The sequence below is a fragment of the Myotis lucifugus genome, unplaced genomic scaffold (assembly GCF_000147115.1).
Source record: "Myotis lucifugus unplaced genomic scaffold, Myoluc2.0 scaffold_64, whole genome shotgun sequence".
Lineage (NCBI taxonomy): Eukaryota > Metazoa > Chordata > Mammalia > Chiroptera > Vespertilionidae > Myotis > Myotis lucifugus.
The window spans coordinates 3,006,168-3,022,820 of record NW_005871112.1 but is presented as its reverse complement, the minus strand read 5'-3'; the positions used below and the strand labels follow the sequence as shown (position 1 = coordinate 3,022,820).

The window sequence follows — 16,653 nt, the reverse complement described above, 5'->3', positions numbered from 1 at the left end:
TTTGTTGTTGTTCTTGTTGATAAGACTGACTAAAATACTGTTTTATTTATTCACTCATTCTTTGTAACCTTAGTAACTAGCCCCTTAACTTAGATTGTATTCATTTTGACCTAAAAATAAATGATCTATATTTGCATAGTATTTCAGGGCTCTATTTTAACATTTTATGCATCATAAAAGGTGTTTTAGAGTGGGCTATATACATTCATATAGACAAAAGCATCAAGAGAGGATTATTTGAATAATGCATTCCTATGTTGTTGAACATACACTGAAAATCCCTTGGAAAGTCATTTTGTAGTTCATAGAAGGTAGTCTCTAATGCCATTTGCCCATGACTTGTTCTGCCCATACAGTTGCAGGTTCATATCTATTAAAATCTCTGCCCAGTTCCTATGGACAAAAGTAGAAGTATAGAGACCAATCTTAGATAATCTTCATTTAGAATATGAAAATCTGAATATTAGGGTCTTCAGGCAATGAGGAAACCTACAATATGCCAGACAATACTTTAGGTGCCTGGGTATATAAAAATGAACAGGCCAGGATGGTTTCTGCCCATGCCAGGAGTGTGGTGGGAATGAGGTGGTGGATACAGCATTTCTGGCTATATAAAGACCAATTCTGAGTGACTGAGAACAGTGGAGCGCCCCTCTAAGCATTTTGGTTATCTGGGTGTCCATGCCATTTGCTTCAGCCAAGTGAGTCTTATTTGGAAGCTACCTGCATCCAAGAAGTTGCATGGGTGGGATTGGCTAATTGAAGCCAGAAAAGTCTTTTCAAAATGATACTTCTCTGGTTCAAGCACTGCAATATCTTCCCCTGCATGTAGAAAGAAGATGTAATTGCTTAACATGAATTGTAATCCCCTCATTGTGTAGTCGTCTCCACTCCTAGCACACTGACCAGAAGTCAGATTCCCTGAAGTCAGACCCACCTGCTCTCATCTCTGCATGCCTGCCCTTCAACCAATGACCTCTGGTGCATCCTTCACAGGTTATCCCAAGCTTCATGTCCCCAGGAAGCCTGCCTTGAACTCTTTGTCAAGGTTGGAGCCTCTTTTCTTTCTCCTTCTAATGTCCTTTTGGGGAGCACTTATAACAGTCATAATCTAATTTAGTTGAGACAGAGTAGATTATTAAATCTACAAAATGTATGGGATAAGTTCATTTTTTTTTTAATCACTAAAAGAGACAAGGAGTGGGTTGTAGATAGGTTTGGAACTACATATTCTACCCTAGAGAGAAGCTGCTTTTTGTTAGCAATATTCTTTTCTGAGTGATTGTGTGCTTGATGAATAATTGGAGGAATGTCACAGATTAGGAAATAATCTAGTGCAGTATTGATTTAACCAGGGTTCTATTGGTGAAAAGACAATAAAATTAACTTTTGATTTATTAAGACAGACATATAAAGCCTGTAATTTTAGAAAAGAGCATGACATTTATTTCTCATTCTATCAGTTGAAAATTTGAGTATTGATTTCTGCTTTTGTATTTATCAATATAATGAATATTGATTGTCATAAAAATGTCCCATTGACATTTTACAGTCCTACAGTAGCATCTGAATAAAGAAGTGAATTAAGGCTTGTGTAATTCTATTGTCATATGTTTCTCATTGCAATTTCCCCTCCCTGCCTCCCTTCTGCTTCTTCCTTTTCTCTCCTTTTTCCCCATTAAATAACTAGTACATGAACACATGCCCACTGTGTGTTGTACATATTCTAACACCAGAGGTATGAGTAAATGTTAAAAGACCCCACAGCCACCCATGATCTCATGCTTCTTCTACTCACTTAATGTTTCCCACCAGAGCTTTTCCTGAGGGTTTACACAAGTGAATATATGTATGCATAATAGTATATGTGTATCTTTATAGATATGTAGATCACCTTTACATCTGGAGATTAGATAGTATGCATTGTAAAGCAGTGTAATTGTTTCTTTTCCCTACTTAACAAAGAATTAAAAATCATCTTATTTCTGTAGACCTGGAATGTTTTCCCCTCCCTCTTCTCTGTAAATTGCTTTTTAAATGCAAAGCACCTTCAGGGTCTACTTAAACTTCCCACTGAAGTCCTTTCAGAATCTCTTATCTAGAACCTCTTTCTGCCTTTCCCAGTCCATATATTTTTATATTTGTTATCTTCTAAGCTTTATTTTTGTGTTTATTTCCTTCAAAAGGGAGTAAAATCCCAGTATATATCTCCCCCACTCTCCTGTGTCTTATATATTATATATTTTGGGTGATTTTAGAGAGTCAACACTAACACTCCTTTTCCTTTGCTTCCAGAATTTGAGACCAAATGAGAAACAGTATAGAGAAGACAGATAAATGGAGATTAAAGTAACAAATGGAGATTAAAGCCAATGTAGATCTGCATTTAGATCTCAGGTCAAAAGAGGTTGCTGCCAATTCCCAGCCGGATTTAATAGACTTGCACCCGTAGTTAATGGCACATCTGGACAGCCAGAGGCCTCTACTGTTTTTCCTTTGGGCAAAAAGCAAACAGAAAGCAAATTCATTCAACAAAAAAGGGAGAGTGTGTTTTGCAAGCTTGATTGCTTCTCCATCATCCACTTGTTCTGAAAATAGTCCCTCCTTCCCTAGGTAGTCAGGGGGCAAGAGAGGCCTGGAGTGTTATTTGAACAGAAGCGTCTCCACAGGACACGTTAGAGCTAGGAGAAAACAGTTATACTCAAGTGTTGACCTTGAATCTCTCTACATTATCTTTGGTTCCACTCAATTTTTAAATCAATTAAGTTACTTAAAATTGATTTAATGATCAAAAATCTGTTTGTCTCCCTGTCTTGATTGACATCTCCTACAAGTATGATCTGGAAAACACCACATAATAACTTTCTCTTCCTGAAACAGCTAGGGCTTAAGGTAAAAGCATTCAGAAATCTTTGATATAAAACTGATAATCTAGATAATTCCTAAAACAGTTGATAAAATGGAGGCTTGATGTATATCACATATAGCTTCAGAGTGTATGTAAACACTTTTTTTTAAGGTTGCATTATTTTGTAATTCCCATTTTCAGCTTCCTGGAAAAGAGATATTTTTTCATAAGCCATCTTCTTTTTTTTGTTGTAGAGTAGAGCTTTCTGTGCAAGAAATAGTGTGTTTGTTAGAGATAGTTTTTTAAAAATACATTAAGGTAGATCTAATATGTTCAGTAAAGTGGTGGTGTTGGGGTGGGCTCAGCCAGAGGTGAAGTGGGATGTTCTCTAGTGTTTGCTTATCTTGCTGCAACCCAAAATCCATATGTGGAAATGGCATCGAGGAATACAGTCCTATATATGGTTGTAGTTGTCCTGTCTTTGCAGTATAAACGCGAATCCTTGGTCCTCCTGTTAAAGCTGGTGCAGCTCGCAGCTCCTCCTCCAGACCCGATCTTGGAAGGAGGCTCTGCAAATCTCTGCAGTTTTCATGTTGACAGCAATTCCATAAATTATTGGAAAGTGGTTTTTATTTTCTTCCCGGTCATTTAATTCTGTCACACATAATATCACTAAGTGAATGTCATCATCTTGTCTGTCCAATTCACTAAGAAGTTGATGAGTAAGTTTTTGTGACAACTGTCCATCCTCACTGAAGCCGCCAAGCAGGGACACTTCCAGCCTTCCACACTGAGCGTGGTCAGAAAGGATTTTATGGAGTTCATGATCAAGGGGACCTCAGCTTTGGGGTTGGTTCCATCACAGTGTGTCAAGCAGGAGCCCCATTACCTGTGTGCCTCAGCACCACAATGTCCCAGGTGGTGGCATCATCAGAACCCAGAATGGAGATGGAGCTGTCCTTCGGGAGGTCACTGCAAGCTCTCTTTGCTGAACACACAGACGGCCCTGGGATCCCACTTGTTGAACAGACTGACCTCTGAGAAGACTCGCTGTTTCCTCCAGAAGCAGGAGGGCTTGGACAGGGTCCTGGGTGGCCTGTGGCACCGTGCTGGGTGCCTGTGGACCAGCAGCAGCATCTCGGAGGTGGCTGCTCGGGCAGGCCCAGGAAGGTGGCGGTCTCCCCAGCTGCGGTGTATGTAACTTACACACAGATTTGAAAGTAAAACATATGACTGGAAATAGGCCACCATAAGTGAGCAATATGACCATGGTTAGAGTTTTTAAGGAAGATCGAATGAGTTATTTAAATGTTTACTTTAGTCATTTTTTCCTTGAGCTTGAGTGAATCTGAGAATCGCATTATTAGATATAAAAGGTAATTTTGCATAGACTATCATATGCTTTGGAAAGAAATATGAATGAAATATCCTTGCCTTGTAAGTATTCTGAGTGATATATTATTGTTCAACTAGAGGCCCGGTGCACAAATTCATGCATGGGTGGGGTCCCTCGGGGTGGCCTGTGAGGATTGGGCCGAAACCCGCAGTCCAACGCCACCTGCAGAGCTCCTACCTGCTGCACCTGCCACAGGCTCGAGCCCAATCAGTCCCGATCGGAGAGGCTCGCACTGCTGCAGCAGTGCTCGCCAGCTGTGAGCCCTGCTGAGCCCTGCATCTGGCATCCTTCTGAGGGGAGTGGCTTGTGGGATCAGGCCGAAAACAGCTCTCCAACATCCCCCAAGGGGTCCCAGATTGTGACAGGGCGCAGGCCAGGCCGAAGGACCCCATCAGTACATGATTGGGGCCGGGGAGGGAACACGGGAGGGCTCCAGGGCATGTCAGGCCCCATCCTGTCCAGTCCCGATCAGGGCTGATCAGGGCCGGCTGGCCAGGGAGGGACATGGGAGGTTGGCCAGCTGGCCCTGATCAGCCCCGAGGAGGGCTCCAGGGCATGTCCAGCCCATCTTGCTCAGTCCTGATCAACTGGACCCCAGCAGCAAGCTAACCTATAGGTCAGAGGGTCTGCCCCTGGTGGTCAGTGCATGTCATAGTGAGTGGTTGAGTGGCCTCAGCATATAATTAGCATATTATATAGGATTGGGACTAGTAATACTGGTGGGCAAATAACTAATTTTACTTAACTGTTAAAATTTAGTAGTGGTGCTTTTCTGATTAAAGAACCAGGACTTCCCAACTACCAAAGAAGACCAATAATTGAATCTTTTAGTTACTTGTGTTTAATATGACTAAGTAAAAGACATTCCTTCTTAAGTTTTATAAATTCTGAAATAAAATTTATTTTGTACTGACAGGATTACAATAACTTATTGATTATCAAGATAGGATTATTTTTTTAGTTATATTAAAGAAATTAATAGTAACTCAACTCTTCAGATGGTAATGAGGTAAACTGGATAATATAAACCAGGCCACTTTGGAGCATCTTAGTTTTGAATTTGAAAGTGTGACTAGAGTGATACAATAATTATAGTTAATCTGTAATTTTAATAACTCAGCTTTGAGAACATGTAGTTGTCTTTAAGTGATACATTTATCAAATGAATAAGATAAAGAATATTAAAACTGGGTGGGCATTTATCCATAATATATGAATTTATATTACCTTTGAAATTCCCTTTTAAAAAATTCCAGCAATTTGAGAAATAATTTATAGAACAGTGAATGTGAATGATTTTAAGCAGTGAATTTTAAGAGGTAATTGAAGAATGAGGTGATTTATTGTCTCGATATATACATATATGTGTATATATATGTATGAAAACATTTGAATGTTGTGATTAGAATGGGATCATAGTGTTTATAAGTTTTCCAAAACATGGATTGGTGAAATACAACAACTCAGGTTGTGAAGATTCTTAAATAATTAATGTAAGTTATCACAGTGGAGCTCCAACAATCTATTCTGGTCTTATTTGGATATAATGTCTGTGAATGATTCTGTAAATGAGGTTATAAATATTCATCTATTTTATCACTGACAACAGCTGAGAATTCCTGAATAGACAGTGGACCGCAGAATCCAGATCTTCAATGCCTGTGCATACCCATACACTTATCCAACTTTATTTCCATGTTAGATATCAGCAGTTTAGGAACATTTGTGTTAATAAGCTGCAGAAACAGAATTATGCTTCTTTTGTTAGAGTTTGGAAAGCTGTGACCTGATTATCCAGAAAAAGACAGGTGGTAGGTTTTATTCCCATTAAAACGTAAGGACAGAGGAAAGATAGGCAGTGCTTAAGGAACTGGCAAAATGCTCTACCCACAAAGCTATGACCTGAAATACAACTTGTAAAGCCAATGTGAATGAACTGTACCCTAGGAAGGCAAATTGTCTCTGTGGCGAGGAAAAAACATGTAGTTCTCTCTGAAATTTAGGCCAATTCATTTTTCAAAAATATGGTCTGAATCGTATCTAGGTAAACAGAATTGCACTTTTAGAGTGATATTAAGAAAAGTTGATTATATAACCCATGAGTAATATTTCATATCTAACAACAGACTCATAGAATCCCTTGCTGCTAAGCTGATAGAATTCATTTGCCTAAAAGTTAAAAAAGTATTTTAAATGTCAGGATTTTACTATTTGTCACAAAGTTTTATATGTACTTTAGATTTCTATTCATAATATTTCCTTTAAGATCAAGAGACTGATTTCCTCTTTTTTCCAAGGGGAATGAGTAAAGTCCTCATACAGCTTCTGTTTAAGAACTTTGAAAATTTGAGGTAGTTGGTAAAAATTATTCACGTAGGCATTTATTCATTCATCTAACCAATATCTACTAAACATGAACTATGCCATTTTTCTAAGGAATTCATGTTGATGAGCAGCGCCACATAAACAAATGAGTAATATGCTATGATTTGGGGAATGTGGTATATTCATTCTGGAAATGATAAAAATTATTTTCTTATGTGCCCTGTTAATATAAGTATAAAAATAATACTTTTAGTATCAAAATATAGAAGTCTGTGCTCTGATGATTGAATTCTAAAGGGGGACATGGTTCTATGCCACATGGAGATTTTATTCTAAAATATTTATAGTATGAATATATTCATTCGTATATTCAGCTATACACATTGAATGCTTACCATGTACTAGGCATTTTGTTAGGAGCCCGAAATAAAATAGTACAAGCAAATCCCTAGAAGAAAACTATTTTCTTTTGAAAACTATGAATACATAGAACCTGACCTCGACCTCGGATATTTCAACTTAGTTTATTGGCAAATTTTTGCTTACATGTGGTCTGTGGCTTTATTCTATAAATGTGAATTTATTGTATAAAATGTCTCTTTAATAAATACATAGATACTTACCGTTTTTGAAATTTCCTGAATAAATGTTAATGGAGATGAATATTTGTAAGGCAACTAATTCTAATTTTATTTTATTATTTTTATTTTTATTTTTATTTATTTATTTATTATTTTTTTAAAATATATTTTATTGATTTTTTACAGAGAGGAAGGGAGAGAGATAGAGAGTTAGAAACATCGATGAGAGAGAAACATCGACCAGCTGCCTCCTGCACATCTCCTACTGGGGATGTGCCTGCAACCCAGGTATATGCCCTTGACCGGAATCGAACCTGGGACCTTTCAGTCCACAGGCTGACGCTCTATCCACTGAGCCAAACCGGTTTCGGCATAATTCTAATTTTGATATGACAATTTTCTGTGTTTACAGAGTACTTTAACATATTATTGTATCACAATGTAGAGTCTTATCTCAGGCTGTATAATGACTAAGGGAATTAGTGAGGGTTTGGGTTAGATACCTGGGAAGTTAATCGGGAGCTCACATATTCAAAAATTTTGATTGTTCAGGCCTTGTGAATTTAAGCACTTAATCAGGCAAAATACTGAGGAATATTACAAGTCCTGTTTCAGAACTGAAAACCTCTTCTGATTATAGACTAACCTGTCTGCCAATTCTGACATGTTGCAAACAGATGCAGTGTTACGTTGAAACTCTTTTCATCTCTTCAGGTGGAAGACTGTTTTCAAGTTCTTAATGGTTATTTTTCTAAAACTGTTTCATTTAAGACCTTAATTGGGTATATGAAATGTTTCTTTTGTCATTGATCCTAGTATGTGCACGTTCGCAACATGTATAAAAGGAGCCTTTTGTTTTAAACATTGCTCAGTTTTATGAGGCATAAAAATGAGAAGAGCTTCATTCTTTAGAACACTGACTAGGTAGCAAAGGAGAAATCAACAGACCTCAAACATGATATAAATGAAGCACAGGAGTCAGTTAGTGTATTATATTAGTTAGCTAGCACTGCCATAACAAAACCATGGACTGGGTTGTGTAAGCAACAGAAATATTTTCTCACAGATCCGGAGGCTGGAAGTCCAAGATCAAGGTGTGGGCAGGTTCAGTTTCTTCTAAGGCAGTGGTTCTCAACCTTCCTAATGCCGCGACCCTTTAATACAGTTCCTCATGTTGTGGTGACCCCCAACCATAAAATTATTTTCGTTGCTACTTCATAACTGTAATTTTGCTACTGTTATGAATCGTAATGTAAATATCTGATAGGCAGGATGTATTTTCATTGTTACAAATTGAACATAATTAAAGCATAGTGATTAATCACAAAAACAATATGTAATTATATATGTGTTTTCCGATGGTCTTAGGCGACCGCTGTGAAAGGGTTGTTCGACCCCCAAAGAGGTCGTGACCCACAGGTTGAGAACCGCTGTTCTAAGGCCTCTCTCCTTGACTTTGTAGATGCCCACCTTCTCGCTGTGTTCTCACTCACATTGTCTTGTGTTTTGTTTTTTTGTGTGCCATGTATCCCTGGTGTCTTTGGGTATCCAGTCATTGGATCAGGTCCCTCCCTACTGGCCTCATTTTAACTTAATCACTTCTTTAAAGGTCCTATCTCCAAATGTAGTCACAGTCTGAGGTACTAGGGGTTAGAGCTTCAACATATGAGCTTTTTTTTTGGGGGGGGAGGAGGGGGGTTGGGGGTAGGAGGCTAGGGGACACAATCCATCCTGCAAAAGCTAGGAAAATTTTTAAGTACTTTGGTTTACTTGTAATGACCAAGATGAAAACATTTACCTTTTAGCCAAGCAAGAACTAAGGATGGCCCTGGAGCCCCAGCTGAGGAAAGATGAGGAAGTATATTGTCAAGGTTCTCCCCGGCTTCAGACTGAATGAACTCTGTGCTTAAGCTTCCTCATTTTGGGTTGTGAACAAGTCAAAGTCACTAACTAGGGTTCTTTTTACATTTGATGTAAGAGACCTTTTTACCCCGAGGTTTGTCAGGAACATACAACTTACAAAATGCCTGAAGCTTTGGCCTTTTCACCAGCAATTTTATTGATGACCTTTACACTTTAGACTTGAACTTAGAAAACAATCCTGTGTGTGTGTGTGTGTGTGTGTGTGTGTGTGTGTGTGTGCGGGGTTGATTATGGGAGGGGCTGTCACAGGATGAGAATCTCTTGAAGGGCTCTGTGGCCACAGAAATACTTCGGTGTTAAGACTCCTCTGAAGAGGAGTCTGCAGAGTGGGGATGGGGAGCTCATGGAGCTCAGGGCTGGACAGCATCCATGGAGCCAGTAGGAGATGGCTTGCTACCAGCTCTTCATCCCTTCCTTTGTGAGTACCTGGGGCCAGAGGCCTGGTGAAAGCCTCAATCTCTGGGCAGGGATTCTACCATAATTAATAGCCCAGTGTCCACTTGGGGACATTTTGGGCAGGTGTTCCTTATTTCTTTCCAGCTACACCCCCCCCCCTTTTTTTCCCTGCTAATTTTTTAGGTGGCTTGCAAGGAAGGATTTATATTGTATTCCCTTATATTCTGCTTCATATTATTAACATCCCTCACTTCAACATTTTTAAAGGCAATAAAGATATTAATCAGTGTTTCTAAAATACTCACCCATATACCAGGAGTGGTATTGTAACATGGCTCTGTGGCCGGAGAGAAGAGAACTTGAGAGGGGGAGATGTTTCCTCAAAAACCTCTCCCCATGACATCTCCTGTAGCCCTGGACCAACTCATAAGGACATGATTTGTTTTGTCAATTATTGGTTAAATTATGCTACTTTGCAAAGGTTGCCTCATAAATTTACCATGAGAGAAGGAACTCACAAATAAACTAGGGTAGTGAGAAATAGGGCCTGTGTTTTAGTGCTGGTTCTGTAGGTAATAGCCTGGCCACTATTAGGGAGTCCCTCCATCTCCCTCTGTTTCAGCATCTTATCTATAAAATGATGGAGATAATATCTGCCAACCTAATTAAGAGTTGTAAGGATCAAGTGCAGTAAAGCCAAGGAAAGTGCTTTATAAACTGTCAGGCACTATACAAACAGAAATGGTGAATGCTGGTAAGAGAAATGTGAGATTAAATGGGAGGCATTAAAAGCTTATAATAAATGCTTTCGCTTCTCAAAAATCTTGTTTATTCAGACCAAACCAAGGTGTCTTTATTATAACCCAATTTCTCAAATCCCAGCCTGAGTTTGATCTTGAAATGTTCAGAGATTCCTAGAATCTGAAAAATTATTTTTAGCTATACTGTGAAAGCATATATTGACAAGCATTCAAATTTATTATTGTCTTTCACCATTTCTTTAGAAGAGTAACTATTCAACTGTGTGGGGTTTATTTGGGGAATTTTTTGTGAATATTTTTTAAGTATCTTTTTTTTTCTAGTCTTTATTGTTGAGATTATTATTTTTGGATTCTTTTTTTCTTTTTGCTCTTCTGGTTGGGTGTTTTTATGCTTCCTCATATTTCAAATCATTGATTTGATTCTCAGAATCCTCTACTCTACTGTTGAATCCCTGTATATTATCCTTTATTTCAGTCAGTGTATGCTTAATTTCTGACTGGTCCTTTTCCATTTTTTTGGGAGGTTTCTAGAAGATTCTTGAATAACCTTATAACTATGGTTTTGAACTCTATATCCAGTAGTTTGCTTTCTTCCATTTCTGACATGTTTCTTTGTCTCTGCATTTTGGCTGCTTCTCCGTGTTTGTTTCTATGTATTGGGTAGAGCTGCTATGTTTTCTTGAGTTGGTAGAGTGGCCTTGTGTAGTAGGTGTTCCATAGGGCCCAGTGGCTCAGGCTCCTCAGTCACCTGAGCTGGGAGCTTTACTACATCCCTCTGTGGGCTGTGAGCACAGTCTTGTTGTAGTTGAGACTTGATTGCTGTTGGTGTCACTGGGAGGAATTGACCTCCAGGTCAATTGGCTGTGGGGACCAGCTGCAACTACAGTGGGAGAGATGCTGTATAGGAGACACCCCGTGGAGCAGGAATTGCTTTAGTGGGGCTTTGGTGCTCACTGAGTCTGCCCTTTGAGTGTGTCGCTTATGGATGTGTAGAGTTGTAATCTGGTATGGTCTGACACTGATCACTGGGTACACTAGCTCTTGGGTCTCCAGGGAGGTACAAAGTCATCCACTGCCTGGGGCCACCCAGCAGGAGCTACAGAGAGATCTGCAGATTCCTCCTCTTTGTATAGGGTTTGGAAGTGCCCAGAAGAGACCCAGCTGTGAAGCAAGGCAGGCTGGTGGTGGGCTGGGTCTTTTATTGATAGGTTTGGGGCTGCAGCTTGTTTGAGAGATTTTAGCCTGAGCAAGAACAAGCCATTCATATGCAAAAGCTGTTGCACACAGCTGAGGTGGGGTTGTAAATTGGATGAGGTGGGGTTTTAGGGAATCACCATTGCAGAGCAAACAGAAATAGCTGCCTATCAGCTCTTGGACCAGGGAGGACTCAGCATAAGAACAATGATCCCTGGGAGCACCTTTGTCTGGGAGAAAGCCACCCCCGAGTTCCTGCCCTGATGCCAGACAATCCAGTTCCGCCTTCTATGTGTCTGTGTTCCCCAGAGCCTTGCCCTGGCACTGGATCTCAGAGGAAGCAGGACCTTGTAACTTCAGTTCGTGGTGCTGACCTTTTAAGAGGAACAGGTGGGTCTCAGCAGCCTCTGTCTCACTGAGCCCAAATCTGCACTGGTTTTTAAAGCCTCTGGTTCTTACTTCTTTTCCCAGCTCTGGGATCCTGGGCCACTTGGAGTCTGGTGTGGGGCTGGGACCCCTTGCTCCACTGGGCGGCCTCCACAGAGATGATCTCCATCCTGATTAAAAATGCGGCACACATGGGTGTCGTACCAGCCTGTTCTCACTCCGCACCTCCTACCAGTCTTATTGCGCTTTCTTCTTGACTTCTCTAGTTGTAGGACTTCCATTCAGCCAGCTTTCTAGCAGTTCTGAATGATGGTTGTTCTGTATTTTAGTTGTAATTTTGATGTGGTTGTGAGAGGCAGCGAGTACAGGCGTTTACCTATGCTGCCATCTTCAAATCTCTGCATCTTTCCAATGCATTATAAGTTTGCTAAGGGCAGGAATAATATATCTATTGTCTTTGTTTCCCTAGCAATTGGCAAACTCAGTGCCTAGAACTCAGTGGAAGTTTATGGAATAAATTTAGACCATGGAATGTTTCTTTTATTCATATTAAGGCTTTTAAAGTTTGCTTTTCTAACATAAAATCAGAGTTTGGACCCTCAATGTTGTGCTCTTCACTTTTAAATCAAACTTCTTATTTTGAAAATAATTGTATATTATGTCCCAATGAATTAAAATACTTTTCCTTCAATACCATAGTTCTTGGGTAGAGCATATTGATAGTGTAATAATGTTTCTAACAGTTAAAAATGTTGCAGTGGTTCAGTTTCACCATATGAGCTGAAGAAAAACACATATTTAAAAAATTAGTTTTATTTTTAATTGTGGTTATCACATAACATTAAATTTATCATCTTAAGTGTTTTTAAATGTACTTTTCAGTTGTGTTATGTATATTTACATTGTGTGCAAACCTGTAGACATTTTTTATCTTGCAGATTTCACTCTATGCCCATTGAAAACTAGTTTTCCCTCCATTTAACATTTTATTGCTATAAATTTTAATACTTGAATACTTCATAAACAAATACTTTTGAAACATATTGACACATTACTTTTTACTACTGCTTTTATTTATGTCTATCAAAGTCACATAGGAAATCTAGATCATGTAATAATAAGTGACAAATTTTCATTCTCATTCATATGCGAGAAAACCAGATACTTATTTTCTTGAATAAGCATTAGGAATATTGCCTTGCTAAGAGTAAATAGTAAGTAGTTCAGTAATGAGAACATGAATAAAAACATCCTATATAATTTCTAAAGCAGTAGGTACTTTTCAAATCAAAGTAGATTTATATAAAAGGAAAGAAATATGTTACATCTTAAAAACTGCCTATTACTGAAGATCAACTTTAATTTGAAAACCCTTGATTTTCCAAGATAATTGTAGAAACCATGCTTTCACTTTTGCAGAGAATAGTTCAGCTGGGTCAGTGGTTCTCAAACTCCAGTGTGTGTCAGAATCACCTGTAAGCTGCTTTATTTACAATAGTTCTGATCTGGAAACAGCCCAAGTGTCCATCGGCAGATGAATGGATAAAAAAAAGCTGTGGTACAGTCACACAATGGAATACTATGCAGCTGTGAAAAAGAATGATCTCTTACCCTCTGAGACAGCATGGAGGGACCTGGAGAGTATTATGCTAACGGAAATAAGCCAGTCAGAGAAAGACAAGTATCACATGATCTCATTTATATGTGGAATCTAATGAATAAAATAAATTGACAAACAAAATAGATCCAGAGACATGGAAGTGTGGAACAGACTGACAGTTCTCAGAGGGAAAGGAGGGAAGGGATTAACGAAAGAACTTGTATGCATATATGCATTACCTATGGACACAGGCAGCAGTGTGCTGAAGGCCTTAGATGGGGCAGGAGTGGGAGGAAGAAGGTCAATTGGGGGTAAAAAGAGGGAAATCTCTAATACGTTCAACAATAAAGATAAAAATAAATAAAGTCACTATAAAGAGAGAGAGAAAAAAAGGGAAATACCTGAAGATCTTCTTTATATCCATTACTGGGCCAAACCCTCAGGGCTGCTGAATCTGTAGGTTTGGAAAGAAACCTGCTGTTTTGCATCTTGAACAAGTTCCCAGGTGGTGCTGATGCTCTAGGCTGGGAGACCACACTTTGAGAACTACTGATCTGGAGCAGTTGTTCCTCAGAAATTATTTAAGATAAGAAGAGATAGTTTGTTAAGACCTGTCCAATGGGATTCGTAAAGCTGTCCTCTAGTCACCTTCTAGGAATTTACAGTGACCATTTGCCTATGGAAGACACATTGAGATCTGGCCTTAAAATAGCTTCTTTAACCTTATTTTCATCATTTCCTATATTTACTTGATTGTAGAACTATCTTTTTACTAATACCAATTGTCTTTTGAGGGGCACTGACATTCTATTATGCATAATTTGAAAAGTGCTGTTTAGTATAAAGAATTAGGAAAGTGTGAGCTTTCAATGTCTTGTTTGAAAATATAGGGCAAGGCGGGGCAATGGGTAGCTCATCTCTCTTCCTATCTTTAAAAGCAATATGACAAAACTCCATTTCCTGATGTGGGAGGAGTAGAAAGGATTTGTTCAGGTACTTTACATCTCTTCAGTCATAGAAATTAAGGGAAATAAAAACTTGGCTTACTTTAAATTCCAGTTTTTGTTTTGAGGTTTGTACCTCAAAAGTTCTATCATAGCATCTTAAATGGATTGTTTGGTTTTCAATTATCTGTGTAAATTTCACAACAATAGGCATAAATTGGTTGAATGTACCAATATTGTGGCAAATGCCTAGCCTGATGCAAGAGTTGAGTAGTATGATGATACCTGCTTAAGTCTGAAACGCGCCAGGGACCTGCTTTAGAGGATAGTACCAGTCAGTATTAAATAGATCCCTGGTTTTGCTGTGGTTCCCCTAAGGCATGTCTGTAGTGAGAGTTCTGCACAAGGTTAGCATCCTCCACTGTCCTCAGGCTCACTTGTGGGAGGATCAGAACAAAAATTTCTCCTAGAAAGTGTAAAGAAAGTCTCCCACTTCCTGTTCCTGATGCCAAAAAGAGGCATAGACCTATGTTAATTCTCTAAGGGATCTTAACTTTGCAAACATACTATTCTCTGTATGCATTTGACTTTCCCCTTTTTGTAGATGTTTTTTACCCACATTTTTTAAAAAAAAATTTAATCCTCACCTAAGGAATGGGGATATTTTTCCATTTTTTTTTTGTTTTGTTTTGTAATAAAGAGTGGAAGGGCAGGCTATGTGTGGGCGGGGGGAGGGGAGAGAGAGAGAAACATTGATGTGACAGAGACACAGAGATTGCTTGCCTCCCACACATGCCCTGTCCTGGGGCAGGGATTGGACCTGCAGCGCAGATATATTCCCATGATCAGAATCAAACTCATGATTATATGGTGTGCAGGCTGATGTTCAAACCATTGAGCAGTGTCAGCTAGGGCTACCCACAGTTAATTTTCTTTTTTTTTTTAAACCAGGGCCAAATAATATAACTGGTCAACAAGGCTTTGAGAGTTTTTAGAAAGATGCAAAGTAAACAAAGTGAAGGATGTTGACGTCTCACATTATATATTGTTTATCCCCCAACTTCTCTTTTTTTTTGGAATTTTTGCATCAGACATAGATATGTTGCTTTTGAATATGATGTATCTGTCTGTGTACATAATATATATATATATATCTCGAAGTCTGGGGTTTTCATATTGTGATGAATGATTATCATGGTGTAGCACACTCAGTAACTACCAAAACCCAGCTAGGCCCAGTAAGGAAATGCCGGCAAAGGGTGGTCTACATATGTGCCCAGCAAATTCTCTAAGGCAGATGTTCACACTTTCATTTTACAGTAAGGACTCCAGGAAGGCTGAGTAATCTGCCTAAGGTCATACAGCTGGTAAGTAGTGAGAACAGGATTTGAACCAGGGTTTGGCCTTCAAAATATACCACATCACTTTCTCTCTTACTATGTGGAAAGGAAGACAGCATAGAAAGCTAGCATGATGCTTGTCTGGAAAATAGGTTGAAATTTTGAAAGGAGAATAAATGTTCCTTTCTAATTGAAAGCAATTATTAAAACATATAAAAAATAACCCAAAATATTTAGATTATTTGCTCAGTGTTAAATGTCAATACTCTAACTACTGAGATTAGTTTGCCCAGAAAGCACTTTAAGTGAAAAACTACAACATGCAGCTATTTTGAAACTATAGATTTAGAAAATTCTGTGTTCAGTATGTAGACCAAAAACAAACAAAAAGAGAATATTGTATTCATTCTGCATTTATTTATTGATACCAATGCCATTAGGATACTCCTAAACTTAAAAAAAAAGTTAGGAATTGTGCCCTAGCTGGGTAGCTCAGTTGTTCGGAGTGTTGTCCTGTAAACCAAAAGGTTTCAGATTCAATTCTTGATCAGGGTACATGAGGGAGGTAACCGATTAATATCTCTCTCACGCTCTCTGTCTCTCTCCCCTGTGGTGAGCTGTTTCTGTTTCCCGCGACCCGCACGGGAAAACGACAGGTTCTTGAGCGGAGGAGCTGGGGATTAAGAAATTAAAGAAAGACCAAGATGCAGAAATAGATTTTAAGCTGGGGCCAGGTGGGCGCCATCCTCTCTGATGGAGAGGCGGCAAAAGCGGCTGAGCTACACAGCAGGTTTATTTTAAAGGCCTAGATTTACATATCTAGTTTCGTCCCTGCCTGATTAATATGTCCAGCCTTATTGGGGAAGCATGTTTCCAGGGCATGGCTCTGCCTATGCTGAGTTCAGCTGACAATAATTATAAGAAAATGCCTAGGTGCCTCCCAGGCGGCCCTCTACAC

General features: G+C 39.1%; 1 protein-coding gene and 1 pseudogene across 1 annotated transcript in view; one reads left to right on the top strand and one right to left on the bottom strand.

The window, feature by feature from the left end:
* GPC6 (glypican 6) overlaps positions 1 to 16,653 on the top strand; it is a 1,085,256-nt gene that overhangs the window by 30,111 nt on the left and 1,038,492 nt on the right. The window lies entirely within an intron of this gene.
* On the bottom strand, positions 3,151 to 4,118 carry LOC111826263 (annotated as a pseudogene).